Genomic DNA, 18,552 nt, shown 5'->3' with positions numbered 1-18,552 from the left:
ACCTTTCTGTTGTGACAAAGATGCTTCCTTAAGCCTTTTAAACTACTGTAATGGTACGAAAATGCAGTAATTAACTCAGTTTGAGGGAGAATGTGCTAACCAAGTTTGCCAAGAAGACTTTGAAAACGACGAAACAGTACGAATCGGCAGTTGATTTCTGAAATACGTCACCGCCTATTTTTGTGTAAAGTTCCAAATTTGATTTGTAATCACGAATTTATTCCTTAGTCGTCTCGTCTCGTCCCGCAGACGTTTGTCGTGCTTGCGCTGTCATATGGACCACGACCCGAGCGGCAGCGAGCGGCAGTCGAGCAAAGTCGGGACAAGTCGGGACGGGGACAGGGATAGGAATGGCGCGAATGCACTGCAAACTACGCAGACACCTGGTGTGAGGCGAGGCGAGGCGAGGCGAGGCGAGGCGAGGAAGCCCACATCGCTACCAGTGGCGCCCTCCAGCACGACACTGCCACACCCCGCACAGGCCCTCCGCTGGACACCAGGGACAAGATGCATCCCCCGCAGAAAGGCTGCACGCGCCCAGCGAATGACAGGAGGTGCAACGAGCAACAGTGCGTCTCACACACGCGGCGGTGCGCCCGCTAATTCGGCCGTCGGTCTGCTGGGACGCCGGGCGCGCCCCCCGCGCCGTCCGCGAGGAACTGGCTGTTGCAGAAGGAAGTGCTTTCGTCAAATGCGGCGGAAAACTAACATTTTGTGTGTTGGGAGAGAAGCCGAACGCGAATTCTGCCGTGCTCCTACCTTGCACGAGTGCCAACGGCCATACCATTGTGAATACACCGGTTCTCGTCCGATCACCGAAGTTAAGCATTATTGGGCCCGGTAAGTACTTGGATGGGTGACCGCCTGGGAAACCCGGGTGCTGTTGGCTCCCTTCCTTTTCTTTTTGTTTTGTTATTATGTCGCTACCCCTGCCAGCCCAATTTTCAAACTACCTTTCTGTTGTGACAAAGATGCTTCCTTAAGCCTTTTAAACTACTGTAATGGTACGAAAATGCAGTAATTAACTCAGTTTGAGGGAGAATGTGCTAACCAAGTTTGCCAAGAAGACTTTGAAAACGACGAAACAGTACGAATCGGCAGTTGATTTCTGAAATACGTCACCGCCTATTTTTGTGTAAAGTTCCAAATTTGATTTGTAATCACGAATTTATTCCTTAGTCGTCTCGTCTCGTCCCGCAGACGTTTGTCGTGCTTGCGCTGTCATATGGACCACGACCCGAGCGGCAGCGAGCGGCAGTCGAGCAAAGTCGGGACAAGTCGGGACGGGGACAGGGATAGGAATGGCGCGAATGCACTGCAAACTACGCAGACACCTGGTGTGAGGCGAGGCGAGGAAGCCCACATCGCTACCAGTGGCGCCCTCCAGCACGACACTGCCACACCCCGCACAGGCCCTCCGCTGGACACCAGGGACAAGATGCATCCCCCGCAGAAAGGCTGCACGCGCCCAGCGAATGACAGGAGGTGCAACGAGCAACAGTGCGTCTCACACACGCGGCGGTGCGCCCGCTAATTCGGTCGTCGGTCTGCTGGGACGCCGGGCGCGCCCCCCGCGCCGTCCGCGAGGAACTGGCTGTTGCAGAAGGAAGTGCTTTCGTCAAATGCGGCGGAAAACTAACATTTTGTGTGTTGGGAGAGAAGCCGAACGCGAATTCTGCCGTGCTCCTACCTTGCACGAGTGCCAACGGCCATACCATGATGAATACACCGGTTCTCGTCCGATCACCGAAGTTAAGCATCATTGGGCCCGGTTAGTACTTGGATGGGTGACCGCCTGGGAAACCCGGGTGCTGTTGGCTCCCTTCCTTTTCTTTTTGTTTTGTTATTATGTCGCTACCCCTGCCAGCCCAATTTTCAAACTACCTTTCTGTTGTGACAAAGATGCTTCCTTAAGCCTTTTAAACTACTGTAATGGTACGAAAATGCAGTAATTAACTCAGTTTGAGGGAGAATGTGCTAACCAAGTTTGCCAAGAAGACTTTGAAAACGACGAAACAGTACGAATCGGCAGTTGATTTCTGAAATACGTCACCGCCTATTTTTGTGTAAAGTTCCAAATTTGATTTGTAATCACGAATTTATTCCTTAGTCGTCTCGTCTCGTCCCGCAGACGTTTGTCGTGCTTGCGCTGTCATATGGACCACGACCCGAGCGGCAGCGAGCGGCAGTCGAGCAAAGTCGGGACAAGTCGGGACGGGGACAGGGATAGGAATGGCGCGAATGCACTGCAAACTACGCAGACACCTGGTGTGAGGCGAGGCGAGGCGAGGCGAGGCGAGGCGAGGAAGCCCACATCGCTACCAGTGGCGCCCTCCAGCACGACACTGCCACACCCCGCACAGGCCCTCCGCTGGACACCAGGGACAAGATGCGTCCCCCGCAGAAAGGCTGCACGCGCCCAGCGAATGACAGGAGGTGCAACGAGCAACAGTGCGTCTCACACACGCGGCGGTGCGCCCGCTAATTCGGCCGTCGGTCTGCTGGGACGCCGGGCGCGCCCCCCGCGCCGTCCGCGAGGAACTGGCTGTTGCAGAAGGAAGTGCTTTCGTCAAATGCGGCGGAAAACTAACATTTTGTGTGTTGGGAGAGAAGCCGAACGCGAATTCTGCCGTGCTCCTACCTTGCACGAGTGCCAACGGCCATACCATTGTGAATACACCGGTTCTCGTCCGATCACCGAAGTTAAGCATTATTGGGCCCGGTAAGTACTTGGATGGGTGACCGCCTGGGAAACCCGGGTGCTGTTGGCTCCCTTCCTTTTCTTTTTGTTTTGTTATTATGTCGCTACCCCTGCCAGCCCAATTTTCAAACTACCTTTCTGTTGTGACAAAGATGCTTCCTTAAGCCTTTTAAACTACTGTAATGGTACGAAAATGCAGTAATTAACTCAGTTTGAGGGAGAATGTGCTAACCAAGTTTGCCAAGAAGACTTTGAAAACGACGAAACAGTACGAATCGGCAGTTGATTTCTGAAATACGTCACCGCCTATTTTTGTGTAAAGTTCCAAATTTGATTTGTAATCACGAATTTATTCCTTAGTCGTCTCGTCTCGTCCCGCAGACGTTTGTCGTGCTTGCGCTGTCATATGGACCACGACCCGAGCGGCAGCGAGCGGCAGTCGAGCAAAGTCGGGACAAGTCGCGACGGGGACAGGGATAGGAATGGCGCGAATGCACTGCAAACTACGCAGACACCTGGTGTGAGGCGAGGCGAGGAAGCCCACATCGCTACCAGTGGCGCCCTCCAGCACGACACTGCCACACCCCGCACAGGCCCTCCGCTGGACACCAGGGACAAGATGCGTCCCCCGCAGAAAGGCTGCACGCGCCCAGCGAATGACAGGAGGTGCAACGAGCAACAGTGCGTCTCACACACGCGGCGGTGCGCCCGCTAATTCGGCCGTCGGTCTGCTGGGACGCCGGGCGCGCCCCCCGCGCCGTCCGCGAGGAACTGGCTGTTGCAGAAGGAAGTGCTTTCGTCAAATGCGGCGGAAAACTAACATTTTGTGTGTTGGGAGAGAAGCCGAACGCGAATTCTGCCGTGCTCCTACCTTGCACGAGTGCCAACGGCCATACCATTGTGAATACACCGGTTCTCGTCCGATCACCGAAGTTAAGCATTATTGGGCCCGGTAAGTACTTGGATGGGTGACCGCCTGGGAAACCCGGGTGCTGTTGGCTCCCTTCCTTTTCTTTTTGTTTTGTTATTATGTCGCTACCCCTGCCAGCCCAATTTTCAAACTACCTTTCTGTTGTGACAAAGATGCTTCCTTAAGCCTTTTAAACTACTGTAATGGTACGAAAATGCAGTAATTAACTCAGTTTGAGGGAGAATGTGCTAACCAAGTTTGCCAAGAAGACTTTGAAAACGACGAAACAGTACGAATCGGCAGTTGATTTCTGAAATACGTCACCGCCTATTTTTGTGTAAAGTTCCAAATTTGATTTGTAATCACGAATTTATTCCTTAGTCGTCTCGTCTCGTCCCGCAGACGTTTGTCGTGCTTGCGCTGTCATATGGACCACGACCCGAGCGGCAGCGAGCGGCAGTCGAGCAAAGTCGGGACAAGTCGGGACGGGGACAGGGATAGGAATGGCGCGAATGCACTGCAAACTACGCAGACACCTGGTGTGAGGCGAGGCGAGGAAGCCCACATCGCTACCAGTGGCGCCCTCCAGCACGACACTGCCACACCCCGCACAGGCCCTCCGCTGGACACCAGGGACAAGATGCATCCCCCGCAGAAAGGCTGCACGCGCCCAGCGAATGACAGGAGGTGCAACGAGCAACAGTGCGTCTCACACACGCGGCGGTGCGCCCGCTAATTCGGTCGTCGGTCTGCTGGGACGCCGGGCGCGCCCCCCGCGCCGTCCGCGAGGAACTGGCTGTTGCAGAAGGAAGTGCTTTCGTCAAATGCGGCGGAAAACTAACATTTTGTGTGTTGGGAGAGAAGCCGAACGCGAATTCTGCCGTGCTCCTACCTTGCACGAGTGCCAACGGCCATACCATGATGAATACACCGGTTCTCGTCCGATCACCGAAGTTAAGCATCATTGGGCCCGGTTAGTACTTGGATGGGTGACCGCCTGGGAAACCCGGGTGCTGTTGGCTCCCTTCCTTTTCTTTTTGTTTTGTTATTATGTCGCTACCCCTGCCAGCCCAATTTTCAAACTACCTTTCTGTTGTGACAAAGATGCTTCCTTAAGCCTTTTAAACTACTGTAATGGTACGAAAATGCAGTAATTAACTCAGTTTGAGGGAGAATGTGCTAACCAAGTTTGCCAAGAAGACTTTGAAAACGACGAAACAGTACGAATCGGCAGTTGATTTCTGAAATACGTCACCGCCTATTTTTGTGTAAAGTTCCAAATTTGATTTGTAATCACGAATTTATTCCTTAGTCGTCTCGTCTCGTCCCGCAGACGTTTGTCGTGCTTGCGCTGTCATATGGACCACGACCCGAGCGGCAGCGAGCGGCAGTCGAGCAAAGTCGGGACAAGTCGGGACGGGGACAGGGATAGGAATGGCGCGAATGCACTGCAAACTACGCAGACACCTGGTGTGAGGCGAGGCGAGGCGAGGCGAGGCGAGGCGAGGAAGCCCACATCGCTACCAGTGGCGCCCTCCAGCACGACACTGCCACACCCCGCACAGGCCCTCCGCTGGACACCAGGGACAAGATGCGTCCCCCGCAGAAAGGCTGCACGCGCCCAGCGAATGACAGGAGGTGCAACGAGCAACAGTGCGTCTCACACACGCGGCGGTGCGCCCGCTAATTCGGCCGTCGGTCTGCTGGGACGCCGGGCGCGCCCCCCGCGCCGTCCGCGAGGAACTGGCTGTTGCAGAAGGAAGTGCTTTCGTCAAATGCGGCGGAAAACTAACATTTTGTGTGTTGGGAGAGAAGCCGAACGCGAATTCTGCCGTGCTCCTACCTTGCACGAGTGCCAACGGCCATACCATTGTGAATACACCGGTTCTCGTCCGATCACCGAAGTTAAGCATTATTGGGCCCGGTAAGTACTTGGATGGGTGACCGCCTGGGAAACCCGGGTGCTGTTGGCTCCCTTCCTTTTCTTTTTGTTTTGTTATTATGTCGCTACCCCTGCCAGCCCAATTTTCAAACTACCTTTCTGTTGTGACAAAGATGCTTCCTTAAGCCTTTTAAACTACTGTAATGGTACGAAAATGCAGTAATTAACTCAGTTTGAGGGAGAATGTGCTAACCAAGTTTGCCAAGAAGACTTTGAAAACGACGAAACAGTACGAATCGGCAGTTGATTTCTGAAATACGTCACCGCCTATTTTTGTGTAAAGTTCCAAATTTGATTTGTAATCACGAATTTATTCCTTAGTCGTCTCGTCTCGTCCCGCAGACGTTTGTCGTGCTTGCGCTGTCATATGGACCACGACCCGAGCGGCAGCGAGCGGCAGTCGAGCAAAGTCGGGACAAGTCGCGACGGGGACAGGGATAGGAATGGCGCGAATGCACTGCAAACTACGCAGACACCTGGTGTGAGGCGAGGCGAGGAAGCCCACATCGCTACCAGTGGCGCCCTCCAGCACGACACTGCCACACCCCGCACAGGCCCTCCGCTGGACACCAGGGACAAGATGCGTCCCCCGCAGAAAGGCTGCACGCGCCCAGCGAATGACAGGAGGTGCAACGAGCAACAGTGCGTCTCACACACGCGGCGGTGCGCCCGCTAATTCGGCCGTCGGTCTGCTGGGACGCCGGGCGCGCCCCCCGCGCCGTCCGCGAGGAACTGGCTGTTGCAGAAGGAAGTGCTTTCGTCAAATGCGGCGGAAAACTAACATTTTGTGTGTTGGGAGAGAAGCCGAACGCGAATTCTGCCGTGCTCCTACCTTGCACGAGTGCCAACGGCCATACCATTGTGAATACACCGGTTCTCGTCCGATCACCGAAGTTAAGCATTATTGGGCCCGGTAAGTACTTGGATGGGTGACCGCCTGGGAAACCCGGGTGCTGTTGGCTCCCTTCCTTTTCTTTTTGTTTTGTTATTATGTCGCTACCCCTGCCAGCCCAATTTTCAAACTACCTTTCTGTTGTGACAAAGATGCTTCCTTAAGCCTTTTAAACTACTGTAATGGTACGAAAATGCAGTAATTAACTCAGTTTGAGGGAGAATGTGCTAACCAAGTTTGCCAAGAAGACTTTGAAAACGACGAAACAGTACGAATCGGCAGTTGATTTCTGAAATACGTCACCGCCTATTTTTGTGTAAAGTTCCAAATTTGATTTGTAATCACGAATTTATTCCTTAGTCGTCTCGTCTCGTCCCGCAGACGTTTGTCGTGCTTGCGCTGTCATATGGACCACGACCCGAGCGGCAGCGAGCGGCAGTCGAGCAAAGTCGGGACAAGTCGGGACGGGGACAGGGATAGGAATGGCGCGAATGCACTGCAAACTACGCAGACACCTGGTGTGAGGCGAGGCGAGGAAGCCCACATCGCTACCAGTGGCGCCCTCCAGCACGACACTGCCACACCCCGCACAGGCCCTCCGCTGGACACCAGGGACAAGATGCATCCCCCGCAGAAAGGCTGCACGCGCCCAGCGAATGACAGGAGGTGCAACGAGCAACAGTGCGTCTCACACACGCGGCGGTGCGCCCGCTAATTCGGTCGTCGGTCTGCTGGGACGCCGGGCGCGCCCCCCGCGCCGTCCGCGAGGAACTGGCTGTTGCAGAAGGAAGTGCTTTCGTCAAATGCGGCGGAAAACTAACATTTTGTGTGTTGGGAGAGAAGCCGAACGCGAATTCTGCCGTGCTCCTACCTTGCACGAGTGCCAACGGCCATACCATGATGAATACACCGGTTCTCGTCCGATCACCGAAGTTAAGCATCATTGGGCCCGGTTAGTACTTGGATGGGTGACCGCCTGGGAAACCCGGGTGCTGTTGGCTCCCTTCCTTTGCTTTTTGTTTTGTTATTATGTCGCTACCCCTGCCAGCCCAATTTTCAAACTACCTTTCTGTTGTGACAAAGATGCTTCCTTAAGCCTTTTAAACTACTGTAATGGTACGAAAATGCAGTAATTAACTCAGTTTGAGGGAGAATGTGCTAACCAAGTTTGCCAAGAAGACTTTGAAAACGACGAAACAGTACGAATCGGCAGTTGATTTCTGAAATACGTCACCGCCTATTTTTGTGTAAAGTTCCAAATTTGATTTGTAATCACGAATTTATTCCTTAGTCGTCTCGTCTCGTCCCGCAGACGTTTGTCGTGCTTGCGCTGTCATATGGACCACGACCCGAGCGGCAGCGAGCGGCAGTCGAGCAAAGTCGGGACAAGTCGGGACGGGGACAGGGATAGGAATGGCGCGAATGCACTGCAAACTACGCAGACACCTGGTGTGAGGCGAGGCGAGGAAGCCCACATCGCTACCAGTGGCGCCCTCCAGCACGACACTGCCACACCCCGCACAGGCCCTCCGCTGGACACCAGGGACAAGATGCATCCCCCGCAGAAAGGCTGCACGCGCCCAGCGAATGACAGGAGGTGCAACGAGCAACAGTGCGTCTCACACACGCGGCGGTGCGCCCGCTAATTCGGTCGTCGGTCTGCTGGGACGCCGGGCGCGCCCCCCGCGCCGTCCGCGAGGAACTGGCTGTTGCAGAAGGAAGTGCTTTCGTCAAATGCGGCGGAAAACTAACATTTTGTGTGTTGGGAGAGAAGCCGAACGCGAATTCTGCCGTGCTCCTACCTTGCACGAGTGCCAACGGCCATACCATGATGAATACACCGGTTCTCGTCCGATCACCGAAGTTAAGCATCATTGGGCCCGGTTAGTACTTGGATGGGTGACCGCCTGGGAAACCCGGGTGCTGTTGGCTCCCTTCCTTTTCTTTTTGTTTTGTTATTATGTCGCTACCCCTGCCAGCCCAATTTTCAAACTACCTTTCTGTTGTGACAAAGATGCTTCCTTAAGCCTTTTAAACTACTGTAATGGTACGAAAATGCAGTAATTAACTCAGTTTGAGGGAGAATGTGCTAACCAAGTTTGCCAAGAAGACTTTGAAAACGACGAAACAGTACGAATCGGCAGTTGATTTCTGAAATACGTCACCGCCTATTTTTGTGTAAAGTTCCAAATTTGATTTGTAATCACGAATTTATTCCTTAGTCGTCTCGTCTCGTCCCGCAGACGTTTGTCGTGCTTGCGCTGTCATATGGACCACGACCCGAGCGGCAGCGAGCGGCAGTCGAGCAAAGTCGGGACAAGTCGCGACGGGGACAGGGATAGGAATGGCGCGAATGCACTGCAAACTACGCAGACACCTGGTGTGAGGCGAGGCGAGGAAGCCCACATCGCTACCAGTGGCGCCCTCCAGCACGACACTGCCACACCCCGCACAGGCCCTCCGCTGGACACCAGGGACAAGATGCGTCCCCCGCAGAAAGGCTGCACGCGCCCAGCGAATGACAGGAGGTGCAACGAGCAACAGTGCGTCTCACACACGCGGCGGTGCGCCCGCTAATTCGGTCGTCGGTCTGCTGGGACGCCGGGCGCGCCCCCCGCGCCGTCCGCGAGGAACTGGCTGTTGCAGAAGGAAGTGCTTTCGTCAAATGCGGCGGAAAACTAACATTTTGTGTGTTGGGAGAGAAGCCGAACGCGAATTCTGCCGTGCTCCTACCTTGCACGAGTGCCAACGGCCATACCATGATGAATACACCGGTTCTCGTCCGATCACCGAAGTTAAGCATCATTGGGCCCGGTTAGTACTTGGATGGGTGACCGCCTGGGAAACCCGGGTGCTGTTGGCTCCCTTCCTTTGCTTTTTGTTTTGTTATTATGTCGCTACCCCTGCCAGCCCAATTTTCAAACTACCTTTCTGTTGTGACAAAGATGCTTCCTTAAGCCTTTTAAACTACTGTAATGGTACGAAAATGCAGTAATTAACTCAGTTTGAGGGAGAATGTGCTAACCAAGTTTGCCAAGAAGACTTTGAAAACGACGAAACAGTACGAATCGGCAGTTGATTTCTGAAATACGTCACCGCCTATTTTTGTGTAAAGTTCCAAATTTGATTTGTAATCACGAATTTATTCCTTAGTCGTCTCGTCTCGTCCCGCAGACGTTTGTCGTGCTTGCGCTGTCATATGGACCACGACCCGAGCGGCAGCGAGCGGCAGTCGAGCAAAGTCGGGACAAGTCGGGACGGGGACAGGGATAGGAATGGCGCGAATGCACTGCAAACTACGCAGACACCTGGTGTGAGGCGAGGCGAGGAAGCCCACATCGCTACCAGTGGCGCCCTCCAGCACGACACTGCCACACCCCGCACAGGCCCTCCGCTGGACACCAGGGACAAGATGCATCCCCCGCAGAAAGGCTGCACGCGCCCAGCGAATGACAGGAGGTGCAACGAGCAACAGTGCGTCTCACACACGCGGCGGTGCGCCCGCTAATTCGGTCGTCGGTCTGCTGGGACGCCGGGCGCGCCCCCCGCGCCGTCCGCGAGGAACTGGCTGTTGCAGAAGGAAGTGCTTTCGTCAAATGCGGCGGAAAACTAACATTTTGTGTGTTGGGAGAGAAGCCGAACGCGAATTCTGCCGTGCTCCTACCTTGCACGAGTGCCAACGGCCATACCATGATGAATACACCGGTTCTCGTCCGATCACCGAAGTTAAGCATCATTGGGCCCGGTTAGTACTTGGATGGGTGACCGCCTGGGAAACCCGGGTGCTGTTGGCTCCCTTCCTTTTCTTTTTGTTTTGTTATTATGTCGCTACCCCTGCCAGCCCAATTTTCAAACTACCTTTCTGTTGTGACAAAGATGCTTCCTTAAGCCTTTTAAACTACTGTAATGGTACGAAAATGCAGTAATTAACTCAGTTTGAGGGAGAATGTGCTAACCAAGTTTGCCAAGAAGACTTTGAAAACGACGAAACAGTACGAATCGGCAGTTGATTTCTGAAATACGTCACCGCCTATTTTTGTGTAAAGTTCCAAATTTGATTTGTAATCACGAATTTATTCCTTAGTCGTCTCGTCTCGTCCCGCAGACGTTTGTCGTGCTTGCGCTGTCATATGGACCACGACCCGAGCGGCAGCGAGCGGCAGTCGAGCAAAGTCGGGACAAGTCGCGACGGGGACAGGGATAGGAATGGCGCGAATGCACTGCAAACTACGCAGACACCTGGTGTGAGGCGAGGCGAGGAAGCCCACATCGCTACCAGTGGCGCCCTCCAGCACGACACTGCCACACCCCGCACAGGCCCTCCGCTGGACACCAGGGACAAGATGCGTCCCCCGCAGAAAGGCTGCACGCGCCCAGCGAATGACAGGAGGTGCAACGAGCAACAGTGCGTCTCACACACGCGGCGGTGCGCCCGCTAATTCGGTCGTCGGTCTGCTGGGACGCCGGGCGCGCCCCCCGCGCCGTCCGCGAGGAACTGGCTGTTGCAGAAGGAAGTGCTTTCGTCAAATGCGGCGGAAAACTAACATTTTGTGTGTTGGGAGAGAAGCCGAACGCGAATTCTGCCGTGCTCCTACCTTGCACGAGTGCCAACGGCCATACCATGATGAATACACCGGTTCTCGTCCGATCACCGAAGTTAAGCATCATTGGGCCCGGTTAGTACTTGGATGGGTGACCGCCTGGGAAACCCGGGTGCTGTTGGCTCCCTTCCTTTTCTTTTTGTTTTGTTATTATGTCGCTACCCCTGCCAGCCCAATTTTCAAACTACCTTTCTGTTGTGACAAAGATGCTTCCTTAAGCCTTTTAAACTACTGTAATGGTACGAAAATGCAGTAATTAACTCAGTTTGAGGGAGAATGTGCTAACCAAGTTTGCCAAGAAGACTTTGAAAACGACGAAACAGTACGAATCGGCAGTTGATTTCTGAAATACGTCACCGCCTATTTTTGTGTAAAGTTCCAAATTTGATTTGTAATCACGAATTTATTCCTTAGTCGTCTCGTCTCGTCCCGCAGACGTTTGTCGTGCTTGCGCTGTCATATGGACCACGACCCGAGCGGCAGCGAGCGGCAGTCGAGCAAAGTCGGGACAAGTCGCGACGGGGACAGGGATAGGAATGGCGCGAATGCACTGCAAACTACGCAGACACCTGGTGTGAGGCGAGGCGAGGAAGCCCACATCGCTACCAGTGGCGCCCTCCAGCACGACACTGCCACACCCCGCACAGGCCCTCCGCTGGACACCAGGGACAAGATGCGTCCCCCGCAGAAAGGCTGCACGCGCCCAGCGAATGACAGGAGGTGCAACGAGCAACAGTGCGTCTCACACACGCGGCGGTGCGCCCGCTAATTCGGCCGTCGGTCTGCTGGGACGCCGGGCGCGCCCCCCGCGCCGTCCGCGAGGAACTGGCTGTTGCAGAAGGAAGTGCTTTCGTCAAATGCGGCGGAAAACTAACATTTTGTGTGTTGGGAGAGAAGCCGAACGCGAATTCTGCCGTGCTCCTACCTTGCACGAGTGCCAACGGCCATACCATTGTGAATACACCGGTTCTCGTCCGATCACCGAAGTTAAGCATTATTGGGCCCGGTAAGTACTTGGATGGGTGACCGCCTGGGAAACCCGGGTGCTGTTGGCTCCCTTCCTTTTCTTTTTGTTTTGTTATTATGTCGCTACCCCTGCCAGCCCAATTTTCAAACTACCTTTCTGTTGTGACAAAGATGCTTCCTTAAGCCTTTTAAACTACTGTAATGGTACGAAAATGCAGTAATTAACTCAGTTTGAGGGAGAATGTGCTAACCAAGTTTGCCAAGAAGACTTTGAAAACGACGAAACAGTACGAATCGGCAGTTGATTTCTGAAATACGTCACCGCCTATTTTTGTGTAAAGTTCCAAATTTGATTTGTAATCACGAATTTATTCCTTAGTCGTCTCGTCTCGTCCCGCAGACGTTTGTCGTGCTTGCGCTGTCATATGGACCACGACCCGAGCGGCAGCGAGCGGCAGTCGAGCAAAGTCGGGACAAGTCGGGACGGGGACAGGGATAGGAATGGCGCGAATGCACTGCAAACTACGCAGACACCTGGTGTGAGGCGAGGCGAGGAAGCCCACATCGCTACCAGTGGCGCCCTCCAGCACGACACTGCCACACCCCGCACAGGCCCTCCGCTGGACACCAGGGACAAGATGCATCCCCCGCAGAAAGGCTGCACGCGCCCAGCGAATGACAGGAGGTGCAACGAGCAACAGTGCGTCTCACACACGCGGCGGTGCGCCCGCTAATTCGGTCGTCGGTCTGCTGGGACGCCGGGCGCGCCCCCCGCGCCGTCCGCGAGGAACTGGCTGTTGCAGAAGGAAGTGCTTTCGTCAAATGCGGCGGAAAACTAACATTTTGTGTGTTGGGAGAGAAGCCGAACGCGAATTCTGCCGTGCTCCTACCTTGCACGAGTGCCAACGGCCATACCATTGTGAATACACCGGTTCTCGTCCGATCACCGAAGTTAAGCATTATTGGGCCCGGTAAGTACTTGGATGGGTGACCGCCTGGGAAACCCGGGTGCTGTTGGCTCCCTTCCTTTTCTTTTTGTTTTGTTATTATGTCGCTACCCCTGCCAGCCCAATTTTCAAACTACCTTTCTGTTGTGACAAAGATGCTTCCTTAAGCCTTTTAAACTACTGTAATGGTACGAAAATGCAGTAATTAACTCAGTTTGAGGGAGAATGTGCTAACCAAGTTTGCCAAGAAGACTTTGAAAACGACGAAACAGTACGAATCGGCAGTTGATTTCTGAAATACGTCACCGCCTATTTTTGTGTAAAGTTCCAAATTTGATTTGTAATCACGAATTTATTCCTTAGTCGTCTCGTCTCGTCCCGCAGACGTTTGTCGTGCTTGCGCTGTCATATGGACCACGACCCGAGCGGCAGCGAGCGGCAGTCGAGCAAAGTCGGGACAAGTCGCGACGGGGACAGGGATAGGAATGGCGCGAATGCACTGCAAACTACGCAGACACCTGGTGTGAGGCGAGGCGAGGAAGCCCACATCGCTACCAGTGGCGCCCTCCAGCACGACACTGCCACACCCCGCACAGGCCCTCCGCTGGACACCAGGGACAAGATGCGTCCCCCGCAGAAAGGCTGCACGCGCCCAGCGAATGACAGGAGGTGCAACGAGCAACAGTGCGTCTCACACACGCGGCGGTGCGCCCGCTAATTCGGCCGTCGGTCTGCTGGGACGCCGGGCGCGCCCCCCGCGCCGTCCGCGAGGAACTGGCTGTTGCAGAAGGAAGTGCTTTCGTCAAATGCGGCGGAAAACTAACATTTTGTGTGTTGGGAGAGAAGCCGAACGCGAATTCTGCCGTGCTCCTACCTTGCACGAGTGCCAACGGCCATACCATTGTGAATACACCGGTTCTCGTCCGATCACCGAAGTTAAGCATTATTGGGCCCGGTAAGTACTTGGATGGGTGACCGCCTGGGAAACCCGGGTGCTGTTGGCTCCCTTCCTTTTCTTTTTGTTTTGTTATTATGTCGCTACCCCTGCCAGCCCAATTTTCAAACTACCTTTCTGTTGTGACAAAGATGCTTCCTTAAGCCTTTTAAACTACTGTAATGGTACGAAAATGCAGTAATTAACTCAGTTTGAGGGAGAATGTGCTAACCAAGTTTGCCAAGAAGACTTTGAAAACGACGAAACAGTACGAATCGGCAGTTGATTTCTGAAATACGTCACCGCCTATTTTTGTGTAAAGTTCCAAATTTGATTTGTAATCACGAATTTATTCCTTAGTCGTCTCGTCTCGTCCCGCAGACGTTTGTCGTGCTTGCGCTGTCATATGGACCACGACCCGAGCGGCAGCGAGCGGCAGTCGAGCAAAGTCGGGACAAGTCGGGACGGGGACAGGGATAGGAATGGCGCGAATGCACTGCAAACTACGCAGACACCTGGTGTGAGGCGAGGCGAGGAAGCCCACATCGCTACCAGTGGCGCCCTCCAGCACGACACTGCCACACCCCGCACAGGCCCTCCGCTGGACACCAGGGACAAGATGCATCCCCCGCAGAAAGGCTGCACGCGCCCAGCGAATGACAGGAGGTGCAACGAGCAACAGTGCGTCTCACACACGCGGCGGTGCGCCCGCTAATTCGGTCGTCGGTCTGCTGGGACGCCGGGCGCGCCCCCCGCGCCGTCCGCGAGGAACTGGCTGTTGCAGAAGGAAGTGCTTTCGTCAAATGCGGCGGAAAACTAACATTTTGTGTGTTGGGAGAGAAGCCGAACGCGAATTCTGCCGTGCTCCTACCTTGCACGAGTGCCAACGGCCATACCATTGTGAATACACCGGTTCTCGTCCGATCACCGAAGTTAAGCATTATTGGGCCCGGTAAGTACTTGGATGGGTGACCGCCTGGGAAACCCGGGTGCTGTTGGCTCCCTTCCTTTTCTTTTTGTTTTGTTATTATGTCGCTACCCCTGCCAGCCCAATTTTCAAACTACCTTTCTGTTGTGACAAAGATGCTTCCTTAAGCCTTTTAAACTACTGTAATGGTACGAAAATGCAGTAATTAACTCAGTTTGAGGGAGAATGTGCTAACCAAGTTTGCCAAGAAGACTTTGAAAACGACGAAACAGTACGAATCGGCAGTTGATTTCTGAAATACGTCACCGCCTATTTTTGTGTAAAGTTCCAAATTTGATTTGTAATCACGAATTTATTCCTTAGTCGTCTCGTCTCGTCCCGCAGACGTTTGTCGTGCTTGCGCTGTCATATGGACCACGACCCGAGCGGCAGCGAGCGGCAGTCGAGCAAAGTCGGGACAAGTCGCGACGGGGACAGGGATAGGAATGGCGCGAATGCACTGCAAACTACGCAGACACCTGGTGTGAGGCGAGGCGAGGAAGCCCACATCGCTACCAGTGGCGCCCTCCAGCACGACACTGCCACACCCCGCACAGGCCCTCCGCTGGACACCAGGGACAAGATGCGTCCCCCGCAGAAAGGCTGCACGCGCCCAGCGAATGACAGGAGGTGCAACGAGCAACAGTGCGTCTCACACACGCGGCGGTGCGCCCGCTAATTCGGCCGTCGGTCTGCTGGGACGCCGGGCGCGCCCCCCGCGCCGTCCGCGAGGAACTGGCTGTTGCAGAAGGAAGTGCTTTCGTCAAATGCGGCGGAAAACTAACATTTTGTGTGTTGGGAGAGAAGCCGAACGCGAATTCTGCCGTGCTCCTACCTTGCACGAGTGCCAACGGCCATACCATTGTGAATACACCGGTTCTCGTCCGATCACCGAAGTTAAGCATTATTGGGCCCGGTAAGTACTTGGATGGGTGACCGCCTGGGAAACCCGGGTGCTGTTGGCTCCCTTCCTTTTCTTTTTGTTTTGTTATTATGTCGCTACCCCTGCCAGCCCAATTTTCAAACTACCTTTCTGTTGTGACAAAGATGCTTCCTTAAGCCTTTTAAACTACTGTAATGGTACGAAAATGCAGTAATTAACTCAGTTTGAGGGAGAATGTGCTAACCAAGTTTGCCAAGAAGACTTTGAAAACGACGAAACAGTACGAATCGGCAGTTGATTTCTGAAATACGTCACCGCCTATTTTTGTGTAAAGTTCCAAATTTGATTTGTAATCACGAATTTATTCCTTAGTCGTCTCGTCTCGTCCCGCAGACGTTTGTCGTGCTTGCGCTGTCATATGGACCACGACCCGAGCGGCAGCGAGCGGCAGTCGAGCAAAGTCGGGACAAGTCGGGACGGGGACAGGGATAGGAATGGCGCGAATGCACTGCAAACTACGCAGACACCTGGTGTGAGGCGAGGCGAGGAAGCCCACATCGCTACCAGTGGCGCCCTCCAGCACGACACTGCCACACCCCGCACAGGCCCTCCGCTGGACACCAGGGACAAGATGCATCCCCCGCAGAAAGGCTGCACGCGCCCAGCGAATGACAGGAGGTGCAACGAGCAACAGTGCGTCTCACACACGCGGCGGTGCGCCCGCTAATTCGGTCGTCGGTCTGCTGGGACGCCGGGCGCGCCCCCCGCGCCGTCCGCGAGGAACTGGCTGTTGCAGAAGGAAGTGCTTTCGTCAAATGCGGCGGAAAACTAACATTTTGTGTGTTGGGAGAGAAGCCGAACGCGAATTCTGCCGTGCTCCTACCTTGCACGAGTGCCAACGGCCATACCATGATGAATACACCGGTTCTCGTCCGATCACCGAAGTTAAGCATCATTGGGCCCGGTTAGTACTTGGATGGGTGACCGCCTGGGAAACCCGGGTGCTGTTGGCTCCCTTCCTTTTCTTTTTGTTTTGTTATTATGTCGCTACCCCTGCCAGCCCAATTTTCAAACTACCTTTCTGTTGTGACAAAGATGCTTCCTTAAGCCTTTTAAACTACTGTAATGGTACGAAAATGCAGTAATTAACTCAGTTTGAGGGAGAATGTGCTAACCAAGTTTGCCAAGAAGACTTTGAAAACGACGAAACAGTACGAATCGGCAGTTGATTTCTGAAATACGTCACCGCCTATTTTTGTGTAAAGTTCCAAATTTGATTTGTAATCACGAATTTATTCCTTAGTCGTCTCGTCTCGTCCCGCAGACGTTTGTCGTGCTTGCGCTGTCATATGGACCACGACCCGAGCGGCAGCGAGCGGCAGTCGAGCAAAGTCGGGACAAGTCGCGACGGGGACAGGGATAGGAATGGCGCGAATGCACTGCAAACTACGCAGACACCTGGTGTGAGGCGAGGCGAGGAAGCCCACATCGCTACCAGTGGCGCCCTCCAGCACGACACTGCCACACCCCGCACAGGCCCTCCGCTGGACACCAGGGACAAGATGCGTCCCCCGCAGAAAGGCTGCACGCGCCCAGCGAATGACAGGAGGTGCAACGAGCAACAGTGCGTCTCACACACGCGGCGGTGCGCCCGCTAATTCGGCCGTCGGTCTGCTGGGACGCCGGGCGCGCCCCCCGCGCCGTCCGCGAGGAACTGGCTGTTGCAGAAGGAAGTGCTTTCGTCAAATGCGGCGGAAAACTAACATTTTGTGTGTTGGGAGAGAAGCCGAACGCGAATTCTGCCGTGCTCCTACCTTGCACGAGTGCCAACGGCCATACCATTGTGAATACACCGGTTCTCGTCCGATCACCGAAGTTAAGCATTATTGGGCCCGGTAAGTACTTGGATGGGTGACCGCCTGGGAAACCCGGGTGCTGTTGGCTCCCTTCCTTTTCTTTTTGTTTTGTTATTATGTCGCTACCCCTGCCAGCCCAATTTTCAAACTACCTTTCTGTTGTGACAAAGATGCTTCCTTAAGCCTTTTAAACTACTGTAATGGTACGAAAATGCAGTAATTAACTCAGTTTGAGGGAGAATGTGCTAACCAAGTTTGCCAAGAAGACTTTGAAAACGACGAAACAGTACGAATCGGCAGTTGATTTCTGAAATACGTCACCGCCTATTTTTGTGTAAAGTTCCAAATTTGATTTGTAATCACGAATTTATTCCTTAGTCGTCTCGTCTCGTCCCGCAGACGTTTGTCGTGCTTGCGCTGTCATATGGACCACGACCCGAGCGGCAGCGAGCGGCAGTCGAGCAAAGTCGGGACAAGTCGGGACGGGGACAGGGATAGGAATGGCGCGAATGCACTGCAAACTACGCAGACACCTGGTGTGAGGCGAGGCGAGGAAGCCCACATCGCTACCAGTGGCGCCCTCCAGCACGACACTGCCACACCCCGCACAGGCCCTCCGCTGGACACCAGGGACAAGATGCATCCCCCGCAGAAAGGCTGCACGCGCCCAGCGAATGACAGGAGGTGCAACGAGCAACAGTGCGTCTCACACACGCGGCGGTGCGCCCGCTAATTCGGTCGTCGGTCTGCTGGGACGCCGGGCGCGCCCCCCGCGCCGTCCGCGAGGAACTGGCTGTTGCAGAAGGAAGTGCTTTCGTCAAATGCGGCGGAAAACTAACATTTTGTGTGTTGGGAGAGAAGCCGAACGCGAATTCTGCCGTGCTCCTACCTTGCACGAGTGCCAACGGCCATACCATGATGAATACACCGGTTCTCGTCCGATCACCGAAGTT

General features: G+C 54.3%; 19 non-coding genes across 19 annotated transcripts; all 19 read left to right on the top strand.

The window, feature by feature from the left end:
• Nucleotides 1-770: 770 nt before the first annotated feature.
• LOC124560497 lies at nt 771-889 on the top strand. Its single transcript, XR_006969170.1, has one exon. It is a non-coding gene; the product is annotated as a 5S ribosomal RNA (ribosomal RNA).
• Nucleotides 890-1,701: 812 nt separating this feature from the next.
• Nucleotides 1,702-1,820, top strand: LOC124560468. Its single transcript, XR_006969144.1, has one exon. It is a non-coding gene; the product is annotated as a 5S ribosomal RNA (ribosomal RNA).
• An 832-nt stretch (nt 1,821-2,652) lies between these two features.
• Nucleotides 2,653-2,771, top strand: LOC124560496. Its single transcript, XR_006969169.1, has one exon. It is a non-coding gene; the product is annotated as a 5S ribosomal RNA (ribosomal RNA).
• Nucleotides 2,772-3,583: 812 nt separating this feature from the next.
• On the top strand, nt 3,584-3,702 carry LOC124560495. The gene has a single exon (XR_006969168.1). It is a non-coding gene; the product is annotated as a 5S ribosomal RNA (ribosomal RNA).
• An 812-nt stretch (nt 3,703-4,514) lies between these two features.
• LOC124560467 lies at nt 4,515-4,633 on the top strand. The gene has a single exon (XR_006969143.1). It is a non-coding gene; the product is annotated as a 5S ribosomal RNA (ribosomal RNA).
• An 832-nt stretch (nt 4,634-5,465) lies between these two features.
• On the top strand, nt 5,466-5,584 carry LOC124560494. Its single transcript, XR_006969167.1, has one exon. It is a non-coding gene; the product is annotated as a 5S ribosomal RNA (ribosomal RNA).
• An 812-nt stretch (nt 5,585-6,396) lies between these two features.
• Nucleotides 6,397-6,515, top strand: LOC124560493. The gene has a single exon (XR_006969166.1). It is a non-coding gene; the product is annotated as a 5S ribosomal RNA (ribosomal RNA).
• Nucleotides 6,516-7,327: 812 nt separating this feature from the next.
• On the top strand, nt 7,328-7,446 carry LOC124560466. The gene has a single exon (XR_006969142.1). It is a non-coding gene; the product is annotated as a 5S ribosomal RNA (ribosomal RNA).
• An 812-nt stretch (nt 7,447-8,258) lies between these two features.
• On the top strand, nt 8,259-8,377 carry LOC124560513. The gene has a single exon (XR_006969184.1). It is a non-coding gene; the product is annotated as a 5S ribosomal RNA (ribosomal RNA).
• An 812-nt stretch (nt 8,378-9,189) lies between these two features.
• On the top strand, nt 9,190-9,308 carry LOC124560501. Its single transcript, XR_006969174.1, has one exon. It is a non-coding gene; the product is annotated as a 5S ribosomal RNA (ribosomal RNA).
• An 812-nt stretch (nt 9,309-10,120) lies between these two features.
• LOC124560489 lies at nt 10,121-10,239 on the top strand. Its single transcript, XR_006969163.1, has one exon. It is a non-coding gene; the product is annotated as a 5S ribosomal RNA (ribosomal RNA).
• Nucleotides 10,240-11,051: 812 nt separating this feature from the next.
• LOC124560477 lies at nt 11,052-11,170 on the top strand. Its single transcript, XR_006969152.1, has one exon. It is a non-coding gene; the product is annotated as a 5S ribosomal RNA (ribosomal RNA).
• Nucleotides 11,171-11,982: 812 nt separating this feature from the next.
• Nucleotides 11,983-12,101, top strand: LOC124560492. Its single transcript, XR_006969165.1, has one exon. It is a non-coding gene; the product is annotated as a 5S ribosomal RNA (ribosomal RNA).
• An 812-nt stretch (nt 12,102-12,913) lies between these two features.
• On the top strand, nt 12,914-13,032 carry LOC124560490. Its single transcript, XR_006969164.1, has one exon. It is a non-coding gene; the product is annotated as a 5S ribosomal RNA (ribosomal RNA).
• Nucleotides 13,033-13,844: 812 nt separating this feature from the next.
• Nucleotides 13,845-13,963, top strand: LOC124560488. The gene has a single exon (XR_006969162.1). It is a non-coding gene; the product is annotated as a 5S ribosomal RNA (ribosomal RNA).
• An 812-nt stretch (nt 13,964-14,775) lies between these two features.
• LOC124560487 lies at nt 14,776-14,894 on the top strand. The gene has a single exon (XR_006969161.1). It is a non-coding gene; the product is annotated as a 5S ribosomal RNA (ribosomal RNA).
• Nucleotides 14,895-15,706: 812 nt separating this feature from the next.
• On the top strand, nt 15,707-15,825 carry LOC124560486. Its single transcript, XR_006969160.1, has one exon. It is a non-coding gene; the product is annotated as a 5S ribosomal RNA (ribosomal RNA).
• An 812-nt stretch (nt 15,826-16,637) lies between these two features.
• Nucleotides 16,638-16,756, top strand: LOC124560465. The gene has a single exon (XR_006969141.1). It is a non-coding gene; the product is annotated as a 5S ribosomal RNA (ribosomal RNA).
• Nucleotides 16,757-17,568: 812 nt separating this feature from the next.
• Nucleotides 17,569-17,687, top strand: LOC124560485. Its single transcript, XR_006969159.1, has one exon. It is a non-coding gene; the product is annotated as a 5S ribosomal RNA (ribosomal RNA).
• Nucleotides 17,688-18,552: the final 865 nt, after the last annotated feature.

Source organism: Schistocerca americana, unplaced genomic scaffold (assembly GCF_021461395.2).
Source record: "Schistocerca americana isolate TAMUIC-IGC-003095 unplaced genomic scaffold, iqSchAmer2.1 HiC_scaffold_1086, whole genome shotgun sequence".
Taxonomy (NCBI): Eukaryota; Metazoa; Arthropoda; class Insecta; order Orthoptera; family Acrididae; genus Schistocerca; species Schistocerca americana.
The sequence above is the reverse complement of the archived record's forward strand: the minus strand, read 5'-3'. Positions and strand labels throughout refer to the sequence as shown.